Source organism: Mauremys reevesii, linkage group 2 (assembly GCF_016161935.1).
Source record: "Mauremys reevesii isolate NIE-2019 linkage group 2, ASM1616193v1, whole genome shotgun sequence".
In the NCBI taxonomy this organism is placed as follows: domain Eukaryota; kingdom Metazoa; phylum Chordata; order Testudines; family Geoemydidae; genus Mauremys; species Mauremys reevesii.
In genome coordinates, this window is record NC_052624.1 from 253695660 (window position 1) to 253721313 (window position 25654).

General features: G+C 39.1%; 2 long non-coding RNA genes across 3 annotated transcripts; both read left to right on the forward strand.

The window, feature by feature from the left end:
- Positions 1-580: 580 nt before the first annotated feature.
- LOC120398510 lies at positions 581-12851 on the forward strand. The gene is made up of 3 exons (XR_005594488.1): positions 581-600; positions 7226-7289; positions 12720-12851. It is a non-coding gene; the product is annotated as an uncharacterized LOC120398510 (long non-coding RNA).
- A 2326-nt stretch (positions 12852-15177) lies between these two features.
- LOC120398508 lies at positions 15178-22604 on the forward strand. 2 transcript variants are annotated; one of them, XR_005594485.1, is made up of 4 exons: positions 15178-15844; positions 19424-19505; positions 20885-21037; positions 22326-22604. It is a non-coding gene; the product is annotated as an uncharacterized LOC120398508 (long non-coding RNA). The 2 variants fall into 2 exon arrangements; XR_005594486.1 differs by lacking the exon at positions 22326-22604 and adding an exon at positions 21144-21199.
- Positions 22605-25654: the final 3050 nt, after the last annotated feature.

The window sequence follows — 25654 nt, forward strand, 5'->3', positions numbered from 1 at the left end:
GTTCATTTCAGGATTTCTGTTGTAATATTGTGCTGAAGGTCTTTTCCATTGCAGAGTGGCTCTAGAGGAGGGTATACAAATCCAGAACTTAAGGGGCCTACATTATTTTTAACTTGAGATCAGTGGGTGTGAAAAAACGTGTACATTTTGTAATCTCACTTTTCACAGCAAGTGAGTGTGTGTCTTGTACAGGAGCACTGCAAAATCATTACATAGAGAAGGATAAAATAGCAAACTCAGATAAAGGATTAAATAAAAATAAGTGAGAAAATAAAACAGCAGGCTCTTTGCTAACAAAATAAATCAAATCATCAGTAAAACTAATAGGTTATTTGGTTAAATTTCTTATAGGAGGGGAGATACATATCTGAAAGCTGCCGAGCTCTTTTTTTTTTTTTTAAGGCCTTCCTAGAAATTTGCAGGTGATGAGAGAAACCTTCATTCTGATAAAGAATAGGCCAACTTACTGATTGGAGAAAATTACATGAAGTTTTTTAATCAAAGTCTCTGTGGTCTACTGTCTGATTTTCTAGGCCAGATGTCAAATGTTTTTCACTGATGTCGATGTTGAAGTAATCACTAAGTCAATTCCAAGAATGAGTAAGTGAGACTGTAATAACATTTCATTTCAGTATTACATATGCTTTTTTCCCAGCTACGAACAAAGTATCAGGACCCCTCTGATTCAATATAATTACACAAACTATTACTTTGAAATTTGCAAGGCAGTTTTATGTGTGGTCAGTTGCTCCATACATATATATATAGGAGGTTTCAGAACAAAATGCAAAAACACATTTACAAAGTTTTTATGTATTTAAACATTTACATTTAATTTAAAACATAATTACATTTTAGTATTTAATCTATTTTATGAAGTTTATCTTTGCTACTAGAGTATTAACCAGTAATTTAAAAAGGCAAAAATTCACCAGAAAAAGAGACGTTGGTCTGCACGTTAAAAATGTAGAGAGAGAGCTTGCTTGATGGATGATATACCTTTGAGTGAGCTTAGCTGATCATGGAGGGACTATGGCATTGAATCAAAATAACATTTTATTATTTTTGATTTAGACTATTATTGGAATTTGTCATAAACACATAGTATTGGACTTGTGGAGCTAGCCTTGGACTCACTGAATTACATTTTCTATAGCTGCCTGAAAAGGAGAGCAGTAGTTCAGTATTAAACAGAGGTTTGTTTCAGAGGTAAAGACTTTGCCTAGAACCAAGCAAATCCATTGTAAAGTTGTGTGCAGTGCACACAGCTATAGCAAGGGAACAGTTTACTGTATGTGTAACTTAGACACACAAACATTTTGAAAACAAAAACCAAAACAAAAAACAGTATTAAGGTTGCAAAGTCAAGCAGTCAGAAGTTAGGAAATGCCAGAAGTAAGGTTGCTCTTGCAACTTTAATTCAGTCTGCTTCTAAATATGCATTATAATAGCCTTTAATTACATGATCACATACCTGGGAATCTCAAGTTACATTCCAGGCTTTGGAGAGGAGTGTTCTGTACTGGTTAGAGACACTTCTGCCTGATCCCCCCCACACCCCAGCTTGATCCTTTCTGTCCTGACCTTTCAAACCTGTCTCTTTTCCACCCCTGGCACCTTGGCCCAGTTCCATGCTCCTCACCTATCCAGTCCCAGTCTATGCACTGCTGGCTTCTCATCCAAGTTCTAGTCTCTTTGTCCAGCCAGTCCTAGCCTTCCATATTCATCGTTCTAGTCCCAGTCTCCTTCCAACTCCCAGTTCTCTTCCACTCTTGCTCAGCCAGTACCAGTTCTATCCCTCATGGCTCCACATCTAATCTTTTGTTCTCCTTCCCCTTCCTGGACTCCAAATGGGTTGCTTTCTGTTCAAATTCCCTATATCCACTGGTGCCCAGTCCCAGTCTCCATTCCCAGGCTGCTTGTCCAATCCACAGCTCCCACACCCAGTTCCTTGTCCCAGTCTCTTTGCCCACCCAGTCCAAGTGCTCCTTCTGCACCCAGCTTCCCATCAGATCTGTCTTGTCCCCATCTATCTCCATTCCCTTTTCTAACTGGTCATATTTCTTGCCCAGCCAGCCCTAGTCTTCCCACACCCAAACTCACAGTTTTCTTCTCCCCCACCCCCCTTCAGCTAGCTGTACACAGCAGCCCAGAGAAGGAATTTCAGGGAAAGTCCAGCTCAGACCTGGGCTGGGGCATGCTGAGTTAAACTCTAAGTCTCTATTGAGGATGTGCCAACTGGAATTATTCAAAGGATTATTATTTTGGCCAGATTTGGGTGGATTTTCATGAAGATGGCAAAGGGCACATCCCTGACACAAATGCCAACCCCTACCAGATTTTAAGTCCCTGCTCCAAAGTATGGAGGTGCTAGACCTTTTCACAGAAAAAGCCACCAGAATTTTTTAACATTAGAAGCAACTTATTTTTCCCATTCTCAGAAATGACTGAACTATTTTGGTGAAATTTTCCAGAAAAAAAAATCAGTTTGAGGCATAAAGCCAGCATTGAAAATTTCAGCTCATAAATAGTTAAAGTTTGGCAAAGTGAGAAGCAACTTAAAACAGGGCCTCATTATGGAAATGTTGGGCAACCTTAATAATGGGGGTCATACCAATGCATGAATCCTTGCACAGTCATGGATGCTCATTTAAATTAGTGGACTCTGCAGTGAACACAGGTCACATGGTCGAGCCAAAAGTGCAAATGAAAAATTTATCCAAGTGAAATTAGTCAGAAAAGTTTGGCTGGAAATGATAAATCAAGCTTTGTTATGACATTTTTAGTATTTCTATGTTATTTAGTAGTTTAGTACTTTTAGTATTTTTTCTGATTAAGGTATTGGACTAAGACTCAGAAGTCCTGGGTTTAGGTCTCAGCTCTTCCACACAGACTTATTGGGTGTGACTGCATTTAGTTTCTCCATGCCTCCGTTTCCCTCCTGCTCACCCACCCCCCAAAATGGGGATAATAATACGTTCCCATCTCACAGAGTGTTGAGAGGATGAATACATTAATGTTTCTGAGGTACTCAGATAGCTATGGGTGCCACAGATGAACCTGGAGGGATAGATAGATTTCACGTGGTATTTTGGCGTTGCCATTTATGGCTAAAACCGGAAAGTGAAAAGGAGTGAAAATGAAACGCAAAAAACAACAACAAAAAAACTCAAAACTATTTCAAACATACAATTTGTGTTCATAATTGCAGTAATTGCACGCACAAATGCACACACAGTTTTGCAGATAAGATCTCAAGCCTTTACCTTTATGATTTTGGCCCTAAATTAACAATATATATAATCAAGATGACTCTTTGAGACTGAAACAACTGGGAGAATTTAGCAGCACTAAGTCCATAACTTCACATGCTGCACAACATGAGTGAAATCCTGGTCCCACTAAAGTCAGTGGCAAAGCTCCCATTGACTTTGGTAGGGCTGGGATTTCACCCTAAATGTGTTGACATCTTTATTTATCAATAAATAAGGAAGATCATAAGGAAGATCAGAAAAGATTCTCTCAGAAATATGATACACTCAGTTGTCCATCATTTTGGAATCAAATCAGTGTCAGCATTCTGGAGATAGTGTAGAAAATGAAACCTAATATACCTCTTTCAATAATGTTAACTAGCTCTGAACAAGTAATTAACAACGAATAATTTTGTAGACACACTCTGCCTCCCTATTTGTTCAAGGGAGACTTGTGAATAAATGTTGATTTTTCTGAAATCCATTTGTTGTTCAAAATTATTTATTGAAGTTTCTGCTAATTTTGTTTCCTCTGTGGCTTGCTATGTGAGCTGTTTTGCTTAGCTGTGATAGGTCACATGAGGGACAGGCATTGTTTCTTATTCTCTAGTTGGATGCATGTGACTCTAGTTACAAGAATTCTGATGTGAGTGTTCTTGGAAAGTGAATTTAAAATGTGCCGTCTGCAACGTTTTGAGAGTGTGAGTTTAAAATGTGCTTTCGGAAACATTTGTGGTAGTAAAATTCAGTCTCAGGAATGTTTGCAGAAAGAAAATTCCAGTGAGCCTGAACACAGCCCTAAACCAATTTTTAAACCAATTTTGTAATAAATATTTGTGGAAATATTTTTACTGTACTTGGCCAGCTCTGATGTTAACAATATTTTGGTGCTTACTCTCTAGGGAAATGGCAAAATTAATTAAATAAACAAAATTCCACAATAGATTTCATTTTGTTAAGAAATTAGTATTCCAATAATATGGAAAAATGATTCAGTCTAAAGGAACATTGTGACATAGTCAACTATGTCAAGGTATAGTTGGAAAGCTGGAAAATAAGAACGTTATTGATGGAAATGTCATGAGGTGACTTGTCAGAAAGGCACTATAATTTTCTGGTAGGGAAATATACAAATATATTAATGATTAGCTAAATAACATACATGTACAGATTTTTAAAAAAATAGTAAGACAAAGTCCTGACAATCTAATAATAGAAGTTGTTCACGTACAAGAGATTATGGAGAAGATAGGAATATTTCTTGGGAGGAGTGGACATTTGAATGATACTTGGTCAAAAATAAAGCAGGGATATAGGTTGGTGGTTGCTGATATGGTGATTGTGTCTTTGAGAATGAAGACAAAGAGGTTGATCTTGATGTGGTAAAAGGCAGGAATGTAGTGAAATGATTGGATGACGGGTCAGATGAGATTAGACCCAAGCAAAGAATGATGACCAGTAGCAACATTTTGTTGAGACTGAAGTGAGAAGAGATGGGGAGTCAAAGTGGAGGAGGTGCACTTATAAAGGTATGTTCCTAAATATATATTAGGAGCTTTTGATATGGTTGTATACACAGCAACCAGCAAGAAGAGGAAAGAGTGCCGATCTTCTCAAGAGCAAAAGAAAAATACCTGTCCTGCCCCAATGGGAATGCTGTCAGTTCTGGTGGGAGGAGCTAACAGTTGGGCTGTATTAGTGAAATAAGGTATAAAAGGGAGTATTGGCTTGTGGGAGAGGCCTCTGGGCCATAGAAGGAACAGACTCTGAGCTGCCACAGGACAGTACAGAGGAATGGAGACCTGGTATTTCCTTTTACTTGGATTCATGAGGCTGTTGATGCAATGTTCTCTTGGGTATTTTGTGTGGAATAACTACTCCCTGGATTATGAAATAAAAGCCTCCTTATTGCTAATGGTTGTGTCTCAACCTGCTTTGTGAGCCCCAGTTGGCTGGACATTGCATTCTTCTTGGGGCTGCCACAAAGACAGATTGTTGGTGTTATCTTTAAGACCACTTTTTCATCTGTTACCATTGCTGCACAGATGTTTAATGTTGCTTTTGAAAGCTCTTTATGTTCCATTGTGTTCCAAAAGGCAAATTTTTATTCGACTATCTTAACTCCCATACTTCATTTCAAAGTGGATTCTTAACTTCCACAAGCTTCCAAAGCTCGTTTGACACAGTATCTGTTGACCATCCCAATGGCATTGTGTAGCTTGCATTAAGTAAGATAAATGGTTTCTTTAAAAGTTGAAGGGTGGACTAGGAGAAGAAGCTTGAGCATGGTCCCGCCTTTTCCTCAGTTTTTTCCCTAGACCTCCCCCACTGCAACTTGAGACCATTATTCCTTGTTCTGTCATCTGCCATCACTGAGAACAGCCTAGCGCCATCCTCTTTGGAAACCCCACTTCAGGTAGTTGAAGGCTGCTATCAAATCCCTTGTCACTCTTCTCTGCAGACTAAATAATCCCAGTTCCCTCAGCCTCTCCTCATAAACCATGTGCCCCAGCTCCCTAATAATTGTGTTGCCCTCTGCTGGACTCTCTCCAACTTGTCCACATCCTTTCTGTAGTGGGGGGCGCAAAACTGGATGCAGTATTCCAGATGTGGCATCACCAGTGCTGAACAGAGGAGAATAATCACTTCCCTCGATCTGCTGGCAATGCTCCTACTAATGCAACCCAATATGCCATTAGCCTTCTTGGCAACAGGGGCACACTGTTGATTCATATCCAGCTTCTTGTCCACTGTAATCCCCAGGTCCTTTTCTGCAGAACTACTATTTAACCAGTCGGTCCCCAATGCATGGGAGTTTTCCATCCTAAGTGTAAGACTCTGCACTTGTTTGATTGAACCTCATCAGATTTCTTTTGACCCAATCCTCCAATTTGTCTAGGTCACTCTGGACCCTATCCCTACCCTCCAGCATATCTACCTCTCCCCCCCATCTTAGTGTCATCCACAAACTTGCTGAGGGTGCAATTCATCCCATCATCTACATCATTAATGAAGATGTTGAACAAAACTGGCCCCAGGGCTAACCTCTGGGGCACTCCGCTTGATACTGGCTGCCAACTAGACATCCCTGCCCATTGATCAGAGTTTCCTGATGGTGTTTGAAAGGATGGCTGAAAACACAGAATTCTGCCCTTGGGATGTCATGGGGGAGATACTGTTCATGTGTAATACCTTCCCAGTTCCATTGGGTTGGAAGAGAGTAGACCTCCATATTTGATGGACAGTCATCCATTAAAGACCTTAAAGGGACCATGGTCCTCTTATACTGCATGGTCAGTGGACACCTCTAAAACAAACAGTCCACCAGTATGCTTAAAATTAGACGTTGACATTGTCTCCCACTACCAAATCCCAGGCCATTGGGAAAGTGGGAGAGGAGAAGGATCTCCCATGGGCCTCTAAGCAAACCCCAATACAAATCATATGTATTTGGTGGGGAAATGCCAGTCTGAAAATTGGCTTTGCCCCTATTTGTGAGGATTGGTCAGCAGATTGTAGAGCTGTCTTACACCTCTTACATCCTCTTAATCATGGACCAGGAAACAAGTACAAACCCCATATGATCTTTAGGAAATGAATAGAATAGTATAAACAGGTCTGCAGGCAATCTTTGAACTTCCTGCTAGGCAGGCAGAATAGTAAAGGTGGCTTCACTCCAAAATTATCACAACAGAGACCACACAGATGGGGAGATAAAAGTTCTCTGTATAAGCTCCAGACAATACACACCATTTTATTCAGAATCTTAAGGATTCAGAAGTAAGCCACCTGCATTCTGATGACATCACAGAAATAAAGGACAGGGCCTGATTGCTTGATGGTGCTCTTTTATTATCATATATCAGGTGTCACCTGCAATTTCATGCCTCAGGCAGTAAGACAGAATCCATCTGTCATCTACCAATGAATCTCAGTGAAATTTCTTTCTTTCTTTTTTTTTTTTTTTAAAGAGCCTGCTAGACTGGTGAAGCTGACATAAGAAGGCCCAAATATTAAGAAAATATTTGAAAACTGGTAAGGAATAAAACCAAGCTATTTCATGGAAATAAACTGATGCTTAATTTATAATGTTGGCATCTTAAGCTCCATGAAGAAGAGCCTCTACTTCATTAAACTTAATTCCTGTAAATTGGAGGTATGTTTGGACATATTCTGCTGTTAGTGTAAAACCTCACACTGGTGTAAATCAGGAGTAACCTCATTCAAGTCAATAGATTTACAGTGGTGTAAAACTGGTATGGGGAGACAATGAGGCCTGTTGAATGTAGTCATAGATGCACTGCCTTTACATGTTGGGGAATTCAGGGTGTTCCACCTAGAGCTGTGACAGTCCATATGACCCACATTGGAATCACTCTTCATCCTGGGGGTGAACTCTATGGGTGCAAGGGGAGTGGATCTGCTACTACACTCTTTGTGGAGTGTAGCTTATTATTTGCTGTGACAAACCTGTCCTGTAGGCCGGAGCTGGAGGGCAAATAGTGATATGATCCTACCACTTTGCCACCCCTTTGCACTATTGGGCACCCTTGGAGAGTAGAGAGGGAACAGATCTGGCTAGCCTTCATGCAAAGAGGGAAAAGGCTGCCATTGCCCCCACATTCACTGAACAACCACGTAAGGGCAAGGAAAAATTTGCCTCACAGATCAAAGGCCATAGTCTGCCACATTTACCCATCTTGAGTAGTACCATGAGGCATAGTAGTAACCAGTAGTACCACTACTCTATGAATAGATAATTTCAGTGGGACTATTTGCCAAATTGAGTACTACTCAGTGTAAGTAAGGGCCCACTTCTGCTGCTCTAAATATTATCTCGTACTTATATTTTATAGGCTCATAGCAATGTAGAGCTGGAAAGGACCTTGAGAGATCATCTAGTCCAGTGGCTCTCAACCTTTCCAGAATACTGTACCCCTTTCAGGAGTCTGATTTGTTTTGCATACCCCCAAGTTACACCTCCCTTAAATACTACTTGCTTACACAATCAGACATAAAGATACAAAAGTGTCACAGCACATTAATACTAAAAATTTGCTTTCTTTCTCATTTTACCATATAATTATAAAATAAATCAACTGGAATATAAATATTGTACTTACATTTCAGTGTATAGTATATAGAGCAGTATAAACAAGTCATTGTCTATGAAATTTTAGTTTGTACTGACTTTGCTAGTGCCTTTTATGTAGCCTGTTGTAAAACTAACAGATATCTAAAAAAGTTGATGTACCCCTCTTGGAAGACCTCTGCATACCCCCAGGGGTACACATACCCCTGGCTGAGAACCACTGATCTACTCTAACCCCCTGCACTGAGGTAGAACCAAATAAACCTAGACCATCCCTGACAGATGTTTGTCCAAACTGTTCTTAGAAACCACTAATGACAGATATTCCAGAACCTCCCCCTTGGAAGCCTATTCCAGAGCTCACCTACTCTTATAGTTAGAACGATTTTTCTAATATCTAACTTAATAGGTTAAGCCCATTCATTCTTGTCCTACCTTCAGTGGACATGGAGAACAATTGATCAATGTTCTCTTTATAACATCCCTTAACATATTTGAAGACTTTTATCTGGTTCCACTCTCAGTCTTCTTTTTTCCAGATTAAGTATGCACAGTTTTTTTTAATCTTTCTTCATAGGTCAAGTTTTCTAAACCTTTTATCTACTTTGTTGCTCTCCTCTGGAATCTCTCCGATTTGTCCACATCTTTCTTAAAGTATGATGCCCAGAATTGGATACAATACTCCAAGTGAGGCCTCACCAGTGCCAACCAGAGTGGGACAATTACCTTGTGTGTCTAACATACAATACTTCTGTTAATGTATCCAGAATGTTATTAGCCTTTTCACAACTGCACATATTGTCAACTCATATTCAATTCACGATCCTCTATAATCCCCAGATCCTTTTACAGCAGTTCTACCACCTATTCACTTGTTCCCCATTTTGTAGTTGTGCATTTGATTTTTTCCCTCCTCAGTGAAGTACTTTGCTCTTGTCTTTATTGAATTTCATCTTGTTAATTTCAGACCAATTCTTCTATTTGTCAAGGTCATTTTGAATTCTAATCCTGTCCTCCAAACAGCTGTAACCCTCCCAGGATGGAGTCATCCACAGTTTTTATAATCATTCTCTCCACTCCATTATCCAAATCATTAATGGAAATATAAATAGTACCGGGCCCAGGACTGACCCTTGTGGGACCCCACTATATATGCCTTCCCAGCTTGACAGCAAACCATTGATAACTACCCTTTGAGTATGGTCTTTCAAATAGTTGTATACCCACCTTATAGTAATTTAATTTAGACCACATTTCCCTAGTTTGTCTTTGCAATTATCATGTGGGACTGTGTAAAGAGCCTTACTAAAATCAAGATATGCCACATCTACTTCTTCCCCTAAACACTACGCCAGTACCCTGTCAAAGAAGGAAATTAGGTTGGTATGACATGATTTGTTCTTTATAAATCCATGCTGGCTATTTCTTATAACTCTAATATCTGTTAGGTGCTTACAAATTGATTGTTTAATCCTTTGATACTTGGAAAGATACTGGAACAAAGTTAGGCTGAATGGTCTATAATTCCCTGGGTCCTCTTTGTTTAGTTTTTTAAAGATAGGTACTATGTTTGCCCTTCTCCAGTCCTCTGGGACCTCACCCATCCTCCAGGAGTTCCCGAAGATAATTGCTAACGGTTCTGAGATTATTTCAGCTAATTCCTTAAGTACCTTTGGATTAATTTCATCAGGCCTTGCCAAGTTGAATACATCTAACTTATTTAAATGTTCTTTAACCTGTTCTTTACCTATTTTGGCTTGCATTCCCTTCCCACTGTTTTCTCAGGAATTGAAATTAGAGGAGGTGTTCGAATTTACAGGGGGATTGTAAAACAACTAAATTGGCAACATGGAAATTGTAACTAGTTAACCACTGGGAGGGGGAAGGAGGAGTTGGGGGGCGGAGTCTAGGGAAATCCTCCTTCTGCCTTGTTGTTAATATTAATTGTGTTGAGTATCTGGTCGTTGTTAACCTTTTTAGTGAAGACCGAAGCAAAATAGGCACTAAACACTTCAGCCTTTGTGATGTCATCAGTTATTACCTCTCTTTTACAGCAGGATGTTGTACTGTGACATGTCATGTCTCATTATGACATGGTATTATACACCAAAATAATAAAAATGTGTTGGAAATGTTGTGATTTCTCCCAAGTTACTGACAGTATTTGTTTTCATGCACAATGAAGTAAAATGATATCACTAATAACAAGGTACAAAATTTATGTTAGCTTCTATTACTGAAATGGGGCTATTTTAAGTTACTGCAAAGGACATGCCTTTACAATAGCCTTGATTCTGTAAGAAACATTAAGTCTCCTTTAAATTCAATTACTATGAAAGGGTTTCCAAGTCTTGCTTTTTACTGATTGGATTTGAACTTTTTACTGGCCATATATGAGAACTGTCTGAACTGCTAGCAGACAGGGGCTCCAGGGCAGCAGTAAAAGACAGATTTTCTACAAGTAAATTAACATAAGTCAAGGGCCAAATACCACATTCCTGTTGATGTTCTGAGTTTGGCAATGAGTGTAAGGGGGTAAAAAAACAACAACAAAACCCACCAGACTGAAACTGTTAGCATTTCAGAGACAAACAGATGCAAAGATTCTGAAAATTAAAGGAATGGGAATCCAGGCTTTCCCACTGGAGACCACTGTTTTTAGTACCATGTTCCTTTGTCTCTAACTCAAGGTATGTCTACACTACAGTGGCACAGCTACAGTGCTGCAACTGTGCTGTGGTCATGCTGTAGCATAGACATTTCCTACATTCCTACATCAACAGAAGGGGTTTTACCATCAATGTAGGTAATCTACTTCTCCGAGAGGTGGCAGCTAGTTTGACAGAATAATTCTTCCGCTGACCTACCTGCATCTACAGTGGGGGATAGGTTGACCTAACTATGTTGCACAGGGTGTGAAATTTTTCACAGCCCTGAGCAATGTAGCCAGGTAGACTTAAGTTTTAGGTGTAGAATAGGCCCTAGAAACCCTGTAAATGCCAACGTTTAGCATGCAGTGTAGTTCTACCTTTGTCAGTCCCAGGGTATTAGAGAGATTTGAAGAAGAGCTCTGTGTGGCTCGAAAGCTTTTCTCTCTCACCAACAGAAGTTGGTCCAATGGAAGATATTATCTCACCTACGTTTTCTCTAATGTTTATCATGGTATTTTCCTAACTGGCAAACATTGTCACCCTATGATCTGATTAACTGTGTGGGCTGCTGAAAATGCACCCAGTCCTGGGCCTTTCACCAGAGTAATCAGTATAGCCAGTAGTGTTTGCGGGCTCAAGCCCTATGAAACAGTTAATTCTAGCTTTTTTAAGAGTGGCACTGTCAAAGAAACCCACTAGATTGTGACTTAGACTATGTGTCTGTGCACAGAAGTTGGAACCTCCTCCTGATATCCCTGGGTTGGCACCTTGCCTGCTTACTCAAACCCTGGAGCAAGTGGGCAGGGAATTGGTGATCCTGCAAATCACTGACCATCACAGCTAAGCCAGTAGAGGGGATATATTTATTTGATGTTAGTATAGGTCAGCAGCAAATTTCTATGTCCTTCAAGCAAGGAGGAAGCAGCATGGGATTGTGCCTAGAAAGATGTCTCTAAGGCCCCTTGGTTCTACTCCCAGGATTGTGAAGCTTCTCCCTTGCTCAGGGCTCTGCTCTGCCAACTCCATGCTCACCTGTGAAGGAAGATGAGTCACAGCCCCACTCTCCCTCCCTGCCCTTAATGCTAGATGTGGTATAGGTAGAGGGTGCAGGGTGTAACCTCATGCTCCCTTATGCCCCTAAACTGAAGCATATGGCCAGTGACAGTCTAACTCTTTACCAAAAAATACCATATTTTGTTAAAACTTTCTATCAAAAATTGCCCCTTTTCAAGTGAAAATAAACCTATTTCTAAGCAAAAAGGGGTACCTTCCAAGTTGAAACTGGTTTTGACATTAAAGCTTTTGCATGTTTGAAATTCATTGTTTTACATATTTTTGGTGAAAAATGATTATTTCATCAAATTTGTCAAAACAGGGAAAATGTGATGGGTACAAAACTACTCAGAATGAAATGGTGAAAATTGTTGTGTATAATTTCACAAACGTTGTCATGTTGTGAGCATTATACAATGCTGATGAAATTAGCTCATATACAGTACCAATCTTCAGTTACCATCAAATCCATTGTGCTCCTCATTCTAGCCAGTGCCACTCCTAAGCAAAAACAATGGAAACAACTTATTTTCAGAGCCCTGCATAGACTCAGTATCACATAGGCCAGCTTGAGGAGCAGGGGGACTGGTGTCAGAGGCAGTTTAAACCTGATCTTCCCATTAGCAGTGGACCTAAAGAGGCAATTCATGGCTTGATCTTTTCTTGTAGTAGTGGGACCAGAGCCAGGGACAGCAAGCATAGCCCAATCTCCGCCTCTAGCAGCATGAGACCCTGCAAATTGGAAGGCAAGTTCTGATTCCATCTCTTTTTCAATCTCTGCAGTAGCAGAGCACAATAGGATTATGCATAAACTGTGACTAATTTGTATTTTTTTTTAATTTCTTGGTACACAGTGAGAGATATTGTTTTCAGTAGATATTTAGTATTTGGAGGTCATACACAAGATATTAGTTTCAAAATATATCAAATTTAGGGTCTAACCTCTTTAATAATAACAACTGTCTTTTAAGGGAGGCATCATTATCTAGTGATCAAATTAGGAGACAGAGAGTCAGGAGGCCTGTATTCCATTCCCTATTGCAACTAGTTACTGGGTAACCTTGGGCAAGTCACTTAATCTCCCTATGTCTCAATTAATGGAAATTAATGACGCTAAGAAGTACAAAGTGTTATCTCTTTTATATCCCAAAGGGAAGTCTGTTGATATATGTATTGACTTGTTAACACTAGAAGTTGGTAACATCTAAAAGTGGCTATTTGATATTGGCACTCTGAATCAGTTTAGAGCAGAAGGTAAAGATGATAATGTATCTGATACAGCTGAGGTTAGGCACTGTCTACCCTGAACAGATTCCTCTGCTTCTTAATCAACAGGTAAAAATGTTTGGACTAAGGATTTCATTCTTAATAAGCTACACAGCAAAAGAAACTTTAAAAACTTTGTTGATCAGAAATGCAAATTCTCATCTGTTCCTTTTTTAATTAACTTTTTAATTTTCGAACACAAAGATAGTGTTGATGATGACTGGTAAGCTTGGGCTGAGAGATGTACTGATCAAATGCTGTTCTTTGGAAATCTGCAGAGAAATGAATCTCAGGGAACAAATGAAATGATAATGGGATTTCAGTTCATCAGAGTTCAGTTCCACAAAATAAATTCAGTTTCACAGATTGTTTCTTAAATGCCTTTTTCTGTAATGCACAAAACTGATTCATGACTCAGATGGTAGTTGAAATTATTATTGTTATTAATACTATTATTATTGTTGTTATTATTTCATATTATCATTACAGAAAGGCCCCAGTCAGAATCAGGACCCCATTGTGCTAAGCACACACATGAAGACACTGTTCCTGCCCCAATGATATTAGAGCCTCATAAAATAAAGAGTGTGAGATAGGGATACCATGAAACATACTGTAGCCTTAAGAGTATCTGAATGGAGGAAGTGAGAGCAGATTATGTTAAAATGCAGCAATTCATGAAGACTCTATTACCATTTCCTCCTATGGCTGCATTCAAGGGCTTGTCTACACTGCCACTTACAGTGCTGAAACTTTCCTTGCTCAGAGGTGTGAAAAACCGCCACCCTGAGCGATGCAAGTTTCAGCGCTGTAAAGTGGCAGTGTAGATAGTGCTACAGTGCTGGGAGCCGCTCTCCCAGAGCTGGTAGCTATTCCCCTCATGGAGGTGGGTTTTTTACAGCGCTGGCAGAGCTCTCTCCCAGAACTGGAGCCACAACTACACAGCCACTTTAACGTTGGCTGCGTAGACATACCCAAATTAAATGTAGCCATAGGAGGAAATGGTAATAGTGTCTTCATGAATCAGTTCAGACAGATATTTCGTGTGTGGGATAAGGGATAGTGTGGAATTAGGTGGAGGTTCATTAATGAGAAATGCTGACAGATGGATAGACTAGGCTGGCATCATTGAACAGCAGAAGAAGCCAGGATGATGTGATAAGGGCTTGCTGCTGGAAGGAGCGCTGAGTGCCCTCTATTCCAGTTGATATAAGTGGGAGGGAAGTGTTCTCAGCACGGTGCAGGAACAAGCCCTGTGGAACTGGTAGATAGTAAGAGAGGCAGAGTTGAGAAGTGTCTTGGAGGTGAGGACAAAAACGTGCTGAAACAAGGCAAGCCAACAGAGGGAATCAAAGGGGGAGCAGGAGTTATGAGTAAGAAAAATGGTTTTAGCAGTTGAATTTTGAATAGACTGGATGGGAGTGATGAGAAACAGAAATTACTGAAGACTTGTCTAGATGAATATTTTTAATGGGCCTGGTTAATGTGATTTCTCATTTCAGTGCAGAAACCATTTAAAGCTATTGAAAATAAAAATAACCCTGTTTTTCCAATTGGCAGAACACTGTGAACACACAGGGCCGATTCTCATTTACAGCACTTTACACCACTCTAACAATGTTGACCCCAATTGTAAGGCCTCTTTATGTAGCCAGAGTGGTGTAAAAGGGCCTTAGTGTAAATGAGAATCTGGCCTATGGAATTTACAGTACTTTGAGTCTTAATATTGCCTCTCCTTTCTAATTTGTATCAGAATGGGAGTGAAGAAAAAAATTCCCAAAGATAAACTTTCTGATAGCTTTATAAACATTTGTTCATATAAATGATGTCTCTCCAAAGCTAAGAAGTATAATAATCTTCAGAAAGCATACCCTCATAAAGGTATGATTGGAACTGGCAGTGAAATGTTGTGACAAAAATTGTACACCTGTAGGGCTTTATGAGGAATCTTCCAGTGTATATGCTGTGACAGTCTATACTATTATGTTCATCACTTTTACAAAACTATGATAAATTTTGTACAAAGTCATAATCTGCTGAATATTATTGTCCTGGTAAAATGTGTGACAACATTCTATGTAATGTTACAAGATTCTACTGTATAAGATTGTTATAACATGCTCTGAGGTTAAGAAAAGCAGGTCCAAACCAGTTCCTCAGAGACAAAGGCACACTAGCATCCCCAGATAGGTACCAACAAAGTCATGTGGGCCTTGACTTAGTTAAGTGACCATTCTCCAGCAGAGGGAAGATGTGAACCATCACAGGGATGATTCAGACCTCACATCCCATAAGAGACACAAGAGACTATTTGTCACCTGCACCACAGCGGGGGGTAATCCTCAAAGAGGGGAGAGTAGAGTGGTATAAGAATGAGAAACTGTGGCCTCCAAATTACCACTGTCTCTCCCCATTTCTATTCATGGCACCTACCACGCTTGAAAGACAAAGAAAGCATCATTGAACTGAGGGAAGTGTGGTCTTGACTGGAAGGCTTTTCAACCAGTACAGACTACTGTAAGATTATGGTGAGAGAAACCTTTTTGTTTTTAAATTCACTTAGCTTGCTAAGTTAGGTATTAGCTTGTGTTTTACCCTTTCATTTTCTTTTGTAACCAGTCTTGACTTTTATGCATCATTTTCTGTAATCACTTAAAATCTATCTTTCTGTAGATAATAACCTTATCTTATTGTTTATCTTAACCAGTGTGTTTGGTTAAAGAGTGTGGGAAAGTCCAGCTGGGATAATAGGGCTGATTCATATCATTTTCTTTTGATGAAATGACGAACTTTCTCTGAGCTTGTTCTGTTCAGAAGTACAGGACGCACATTTCTGCAGGACAAGACTGGGACTGGGAGTTTGCTGGTGTTGCCCTGTATGTAATTCATGTAATGCTGGCAGAGCATTCATATAATGTAGCTGGGAGTGATTTTTGCCTGCTAGAGGCTGTGTGTGAACAGGCCAGGAGTGGATGTTCTGACAGCAAAGAGGTGTAAAAGGCACTCCAGATTGGAGAATTGAGGGGACACAGCTCTTCAACAGTCCACATTGTACCCTGGGGAATGGCACACATGCCTTATGACTTAGGTTGCTGCAGGGTCAATAAGATCCTCTGGAGTTGCTTGGGTAAGTGTACTCTGATTGCTTAGCCTATACTACAATAATTAGATGTACAAAGGAAGCGCACAAATTAGTGGATTACAGTAGTTCATTTTAATGTTTTGTTACTAGTTTTTATTTGGCCAACGATGGAAATGCTTGTTTTTCCATTTTACTCTTCCATCTTTAAGTGTTGGATACACTTTTTCTTTTTATGCAAGGAAAATAAGAGGACAAAAGGATTAATTGAAAAAAATAATGAATTGAGGAAAGTGCTGCCTGACAGAAGAATATATCATGGGAAAGTATGTAGGGGGTTTGTGCTTGTGTGTGTATTCATAGACTCATAGAAACATAGAGCTGAAAGGGACCTCAAGAGGTCAGGTAGTCCCCCCCCCATGCTGAGGCAGGACCAAATAGACCTAGACCATCGCTGACAGGTATTTCTTAAAAACCTCCAATGATGACGATTCCACAACCTCTAGATGCCTATTCCAGTGCTTAACTATTCTTATAGTTAGAAAGTTTTTCCTAATACCTAACCTAAATCTCCCTTGCTGCAGATTAAATCTGTTATCTCTTGTGCTACCTTCCATGGACACGGAAAACAATTGATCACCATCCTCTTCATAACAGCCCTTACCATATTTTAAGGTCCCCTCTCAGTCTTCTTTTCTCAAGACTAAACATGTCCAGGTTTTTTAACTTTTCTTTATAGATTAGGTTTTCTAAACCTTTTATCTTTTTTTGTTGGTCTCCTCTGGACTCTCTCCAATTTGTCCACATTTTTCTTAAAGTGTGGCACCCAGAACTGGACACTGTACTACACCTGAGGTGTCACCAGTGCTGAGTAGAGCAGGACAATTACCTACTGTCTTATATACGACAATTACCTACTGTCTTATATACAACACTCCTGTTAATACACCTTAGAATAATATTAGCCTTTTTCACAATTGCATCATGATGTTGACACATATTCAATTTGTGATCCACTATAATACCCAGAGCCCTTTCCAGCAGTACTACCACCTAGGCAGTTGTTCTCCATTTTGAAATTGTGCATTCGGGCATTTTTTTCCCTTCCTAAGTGAGGTACTTTGCACTTGTCTTTATTTAATTTCATCTTGTTGATTTCAGACCAGTTCTCTTATTTGTCAAGGTCATTTTGAACTCTAATCCTATCCTCAAAAATGTTTGCAATCCCTACCAGTTTGGTGTCATCCACAGATATTATAAGCGTATTCTCCACTCCATTCTCCAAATCATTAATGAAAACATTGAATAGTACCGGATCCAGGACTGACCCCTGTAGGATCCCACTAGCAGGGGTGGCTCTAGACATTTTGCCACCCCAAGCACGCCTGCGGAAGGTCCACCGAAGCCACAGGACCAGTGGACCCTCTGCAGGCAAGCCACTGCAGGCTTGCCGCCCCAGGCACGCGCTTGGAGCACTGGTGCCTGGAGCCGCCCCTGCCCACTAGATAAGCCCTCTCAGTTTGACAGCAAAGCACTGATAACCACTCTTTGAATATGATCTTTCAACAAATTGTAGTTTCATCTAGACCACATTTCCCTCGTTTGCTTATGAGAATATCTTGGGGGACTGTGGCATATGTGGGATATATATATATGTGGCATATATATCTTGTGTGTGTGTATGTGTGTAGAGTCATATAGATGCGTGTGGTATACGTATGTATCCTACTAGTAAGCCATTAACGAGAAATAAACAGTATCAAAAAGTCAACATGTAGTGTACCAAACTGCACAATTAATAGACTTTATTCCTTAGAAGCAAAAGACCTGAATAATCATGGTACCTCATTACCTTTTTCTCAGCAACACAGAGCCTCTACAAAGTCTGACATTCTTGCAAAGCTATTCCACTTCTGAACCTGGCTCAAGAAAACGGAGGGGTTCTATCTTAATACAGACAATGTATTACATGCAGAAATTAAACCAAGCAATGGGTGGTCGATGGAGGGGGTGAATAGATAATGATTTTAAAAAAGCAAACTAGCAGTGGTTACATTTTCTGTGGTAGACATAATTGATATGTTTGTTTTCTGTGATTCACACATTATTTTAAGTTTCTGTGGGTGAATTTTATTACAAAATGTTCTGCATTTTTAAATACCATTTAATTATGGTTTGTTTCCTTAGGGATTATATCACCATGAGATTTTAATTTGGTATATACCCTAAAGGGCAGCATATTTTCAATTATGAAATATTTCCTCCAGAAACAATAACGGTTTAATGATTTATTGCAGGATCTTATTATAAGGTGCCTCATATAAGTGAAAGCTGAAATGCAATTGGCTTAACAGTATAGTATAGGCAGCACTATAATGCATGTGAACTGAGCATATGTGCCTTTTGCACAAAAATTATATTTATATACTTTCATCCTTTGCATAATACTTCAATTATTATATCTTGAAAAACTAACTTGGAAAGCTGAGAGCTATGAAACATTTACATTATTATCTCTTCAAAAAGTTCATTTTTGGACAAGTATCATTTGGATAGGGATTAACTTAATCAGAGATTTTGAATCTTCTTTACTTTAATTTTTAATCTCTTTTTAAAAATATGTCTGAATCTTAAAAAGGCCTAAACCTGTAGTCACAAAGCACTGCTTCAAAAAAGGGGAAAAAAAGAAAAAAGAAAAAAGAAAGTTTTTAAAGCAGCCACCAGCTGTAAGAGAGATAGTGCAAGCAGCAGATTTGTGACAGAGTGGAGCATGAAACCCATCAGCTGATGAGTGAAAATCCCTGGTTTCTAATTAATCGAGGTACACAGGCCAAGGGATGAAGAGGATCAGGGAAATGAAATCAGGAAAAAGATACCATCAGTCATTTCTGCGGCCCATTGTCATACTTCAGAATCTGCTGTAATGAATCACTCAGGCATTCCACAGATACATTCAAATGGTGAAGAAAATTCATTGTCCAGTGAAGAGTGTTTGATAAAAATCTTTCTTTTCCCCCCTCTTTGTCAGAAGCCTATGATCAGAAAAGGAAATCCAGACAGCACAACAGGTGTGCTTTTGCAAGCCTGGTGAAATCTGCAAATGAACTGAGGTACTAAAGAATTTTTTTGTACTAAAATTTCTCCAAAATGAAAAAAAAGTATCTTGTAATAGAAGACAGTGGTAAAATGTACTGAAAAAAGCTAAAGATTAAGGGGATAAAAGGTATAAACGTTCTTCCGGTTGGGAAGCTCCTGTCCCTATAAAATCTTCTTATATGAAAAATGTGAGCAAATATTTTTATAAAATATATTTGCAGAGTTTAACATTTCCAGACATGGACGTCTGCTTTGAAGAGCTATTAATCCACAGGCTAGCTCTAATTTAAGAGAGTATTATACTGTACCTTTCAAACTTGACTGGAAAAAAAATTACCTACCTAAAAGAGAGCAGTTTTGTTTCCTGCTCAGATTTCCTGGTGTTTTTCACAAAATACTAGGGAAGTACATACCCCTGAGTATTGGGTTTCTATGAGAATGTCTCTCTATAAGTTCTATTTAAAGGTCCCAGAATTCAGGACTGAATTGCACTGAAATTCTTTAAGGATTTCATACCTTCTTTGTTTTAAAAAATATCGAGAACATTTTCCCTAGTATCTCACAAATGACACTGAATGCGAATTTTGCCTGCGGCCCAACTTTTTGAACCTGAACAATTCCTTTAGGCAGCTCAAAGTAGTGTGTGCCATTAGGTGACACCAGGAGATAATTGTTTTTAAATAATCAGGTGCTGTACTGAGACATATAAGGATGGCTGATTCATTTTAAATTTAATTACCATAATATAGGGTTTCGCTGTCTATAATATCAATCACCAAGACACTTTATAGTTGATAATATTAAAATCGCAACAATAATGAGAATTCTACTTCATGATGAAAATAATTTTAATCATGGATAGATTACAAATCCATTTACTTTTACGTTTACTGAGAATTCTATTCTCTAACTCCTATTGTGAAAGATGTTAAAACTTGTTTTCAGGAAATGTAAAAGATTATAGAAGTATACTGTCCATGTAAAGTTTCTAGCACAACACAGTGACCAAGAACCTGTCTAACAACTGGAACTGTGAAAGATGAGGCTTATAATATTCTTATTGGCTCTGGATGAATAAGTTTCTTCTTGTGCACATCCAGTTACACGATTAAGGCCTAAAATTGTAAGTTATTTGGGACATGGACCATGGCATCTTGTATGGTTGTACTGTATCTTGCACTGTCAGATTGAGACTGATTGGAAACTCTGGGTGCCACCTCAGTAGAAGTGTTAATAGTTATTTGAAAGGGAGTGTAGTGTAGTGTAGTGGCTAGGAAACAAGACTGATACTCAGTAGAGTATCCGACGAAGTGGGTATTCACCCACGAAAGCTCATGCTCCAAAACGTCTGTTAGTCTATAAGGTGCCACAGGATTCTTTGCTGCTTTTACAGATCCAGACTAACACGGCTACCCATCTGATACTCAGTAGAGCTGAGTTCTATTTCTGGTTCTACCAGTGACTTCAGACACATCACAGGATGACTAAGAACTGCCACTGTGTTGTGGCTGTGGAAAAAGGCTACTACAGTCCTAGGATGCATCAGGTGAGGTATTTCCAGTAGAGCTAGAGAAGTGTTGCTAGCATTATACAAGGCACTGGTGAGACCTCATCTGGAATACTCTATGCTGTTCTGGTCTTCTGTGTTTAAGAAAGTTGAATCCAAACTGGAACAGATGCAGAGAAGGGCTGGGATGATCAGATGAATGAAGAACCTACCTTATGAGAGCAGACTTAAGAGGTTTGGCTTGTTTAACCTAACCAAATGAAGGCTGAGGGGAATATGATTGCTCTTGGTAAATATATCAGAGGGATAAATCCCAGGGAGGGAGAGGAGTTAATTAAGTTAAGGGCCAGTGCTGGCACAAGAACAAATCGCTATCAACAGGCCATCAATAAGTTTAGGCTTGAAATTAGACAAAGGTTTCTAACCATCAGAGGAGTGAAGTTCTGGATCAGTCTTCCAAGAGGAGCAGTGGGGTCAAAAAACATAACTGGCTTCAAGACTGAGCTGGATAAGTTTATGGAGGAGATGGTATGATGAGATTGCCTGCAATGGCATTTAGCCCATCTGTGACTACTAATAGCAAATATCTCCAACAGCCAGAGACAGGACACTAGATGGGGAGGGCTCTGCGTTATTACAGAGAATTCTTTCCCAGGTGTCTTGCTGGTGGGTCTCCTCAACATGCTCAGCCTCTAACTGATCACCATATTTGGGAGTGGGAAGGAATTTTCTCCACAGATCAGATTGGCAGAGTCCCTGAGGAGTTTTCACCTTCCTCTGCAGCATAGGGCACTTGCTCGTTTTAATTACAGTAAATGGGGATTTGCTGTAACTTGAAGTCTTTAAATCATGATTTGAGGACTTCAGTAACTCAGCCAGAGGTTATGGGTCTATTACAGGAGAGGGTGGGTGAGGTTCTGTGGCCTGCAATTTGCAAGAGGTCAGAGTAGATGATTATATGGTCCCTTCTGACCTTAAAGTCTATGAGTTCACTTCTCTGTGCCTCTCCTTCCCAACTTACCCTTTGACTGTTAAGACCGTAAGCAAACAATTAGTCATATTATTTGTTTATAATTCCTGGCACAATGGGGCCCCTCTTGTGGTTGGGCCTTTAGGCACTACTGTACTATAAATAACAGTAATAATAGAGTGGTAATGGAATATGGAACCTGATCTGGATCTGGCACAGGTTTAATAGTGTCCAACAATCATTGCAATCTAGTGGCCTGACTGAATGAATTGAGGTCTCAAACCACTTCCTAGTCGATTTGAAACAAAACAAAAAACACACACTACAAATGGTCGTAACTGGCATCTTTCCTTGCAGTGTCAAAAGGAAGATCACAGATTGAATGGGCATGGGAACTGATCAGCCTTCTCACCTTGGAGGTGGTCCTTCCAGGTGAAGTAGCATGCACTGCTACTGTCCCCGTTCAGTGGATAAAGTACATCAATATATAGGTGTCAATCCATTACCTTTTGTGAAATTCATTCCAATTTTAATAAAAGCAAACAACAAACAAGCTGCTAAAGCAATTTATTATAAAGAGTTTTAGCAAGGAACTCCTCTTCTGCTAAAACAAATAGCAGGATTTTTCATCATGCCGAGTCATATCTTAAAACAGAACACATATATAAAACATATATATATGCACACATACGTATTATAACTCTATTGATATATTAATATAATAGCATTAGTTAAGAGCTCAACAGAGTTATTCTGGATTTGCACGAATGTATCTGAGAGCAGAATTGTGGACAGTTTCTTGTCTCAAAAATATCTGTTTTGTCTGTGCCTTCTTTTTCTTAAAGAAACTGATGAAAACTTAATACTGATTTGTCATGTATAACTGTGCAGTGGAATCAGATTTCTCTTTCCAGTTTCATCACTATTTCCAAACGAGGATTTTAAAAGATTGGAAAAAAATTAAAAACTTAGTAGAGAATCAGTTTTTATCATCAAAGTCAGCAGGAGCTCTCTTACTAGTGTGCAAACTGCACCCCGCACTGGTCCCCTGCTTTGGAGGAACTCTATGAATAAATTAAATTTCTAGAGACTGCCAGCTTTGTAATCCTGGCCTACTGCTCTTGGTAAAACAGCTCTCCCTCCCTAGTTGCATAATTTTAGTCATTTTAGGGTTTCATTTTCTTCATTTTATTTTTCTTGCAGACCAATGAATTGGGGGGGGGGGGAGAGGCCAGGGCCTCAGAAACCCCAAGCTATGCCTCATGATCAGCAGTAGGTAAAAAATAGTTAGACGTAAAAACAGAAAGATATATTTGTAATGCATTCTGCTTATGGAGCATCACTGTATAATAGGTGTCTGCATCCTAACAGGCAAAGATAATATCAATACCATCAGTAAATTGGATAATACAAATGGAGGATCAATCTATTTTTGTCAATAAATTAGGTTTCTACTTTTTATTACAGTGTCTTTGCATGCTTTTTGCAGAAATGTTACTACTGAATCATATTAAGCAATCAAACTTTAATCTAAACAATGAAACATCATATTTTTTTTTTACTTTGGGTTTAAAAATGCATGAAAATGGAAAAAGAAAAATTATAGGGAACATGATCTTTGTGGGCAAAAGTGAAAACATCACTACCAACAAAACCTTCCTAAGCAGCCTGTTTGGGAACTGGAAAGACCATTTGGAAAGATTTCATCAAAGTGATTTTCTGCAGATATCGCACAGGTGATCAGGATAAAACCCCACAGCTTCAGCACTTCAAATATTTATCATATAAATGTTTGCCTGAATCATGATAAGGGTGAGGTTTGGGACTTATGGACACTGAGATAGGATGTCACCTGAGACATCCATCTGATTCTGATTGCAGACAGAAAGGAAATGCCTTGTAGAGGCCAGGAGAGAGAGGCAGGGGAAGGGGGAGTAAGGGATAGTAGGAATGGACAGCTCTTGTTCCCAGCTCTAATATCCCAGTGCAATTATTTTGTGGACATCCACTCCTTGCCTGCACAGGAGATAGGGCTATAAGTGTATGTTATTTTTTAATTACAAGGGGGTAGAAAAAATCCTGATGATGGGCTGGAAGGTGCCATTGCATTGTTATTTTTTTCTCTCCCTTCGTTTGCTGATTATGTGAGCTGGGCTCCTTTGCTAGCCGATGATAAGCAGAATTTCCATGTTCTCTGCATAATTAATCCATCTCTGCCTCTCTTCATGCCAACTCGCCCGTTATCGCCGGCACATGCCTGAATTGCAAAAGAATCCGCTCTTCAATTGGAACTTATTGATATTCTAAGGAAAAAAAAGAGAGAAGGGGAAAAAACTGAAAATCCTTAAGTTTAAGCCGCAGATTTTTAAATGGATTAATTTCGCTGCAATCGCAACCATCTAAGGCGGGAAGGCAGGCAGAGCAAATTGAAAGCATCTCCATGTTTGCAGAATTGGGTCCAGAATGCTGAAATGTACTGGCACAGCTCTCTTTTAAAGTCAGAAAATTACCATTCATTTACATCACATGAAATACTTTTTTATGCTAGAAATATTCAAGAGACGTTATTTAAATGCCTGCTAATGCTTGATAACATTTCTAACTTTCAACATTTTGCTAGACTTTGATATGACATGATAGGAATGCCTGCCAGTGAGGAATATTATATGTACTAGTAATCTCTTTTTATCACATATTTAGATTATATCATCCTCCTCTTAACTATCCTGAAGTAGTCTTTAAACAATGTATTTGGTGTCATAGGGTCTTATTTAGTATACTCATCTAAGCCAAAGTTAGTAGGGTATATTTAGACTTTGTCTACAATGGAATTTTTTTTAAGTGCCAATGCATCTTAAAAATATAAATGTTTATCTTTTTACACTTTTCACACCTGACTTCATAGAATTCACTTTACATTTAGAAATGTCGTGTCCATCTAATTTGTAACATATAGTTTTTGTTATTTTGATACAGTTTGTGTGGATCCTACTTACATTATAAGAGAACTCAGCTGTATTACACAGAAGGCTGGCATTACACTTTGAATATCAAGAGCTAGCAGAAAGGATGCTACCCACTGCCTTCTCCCAAAATATTACCAGAACCTAAATATTCCACTCTTTTTGCTTCTTTAATACAAAAGTCACATTCCTCATTTCCTTGACCCCAGGAAGCAGCAGCATTCGGCAAGACTCAGAGATGGTTTTTTTAATGCCTCAGCTAAGCTACAACATATCTAGCATTCCATGTCCATATGCTAGAAATCAGCAATTTATGCTGTTGTAGAAGGTAATGTTGACATTCACAGTTAACAGAGGGGAGAAGAAGTTGCTACAATTGACATTGACTACAAATGGAAATTTAGCTGTTTTGAAATCTTTGTCATTATTAAACAGATCTGTTCCATTTTAAACATACTATAAGAATGAACTGCAAAAAAATGAGACACAGGCAGGCACATACTACAGCAAAAAAATGAAACAGCAAAACAATGATATTTGTGGAGACATCTGCTTCAGTTTCAAAACAATAATTTTAATAACTGATGGGCCATCTCAGCATAAAATACCAGCATTTGTGAGAAAATCTGTGTAGCTAATAAGTAACTAAAATGTCAGTATTCTATGTTGTTTTCAGGCAATAAGCGGAACCACAGAAAAATGGCTCAGTTACTATGTTAGTAA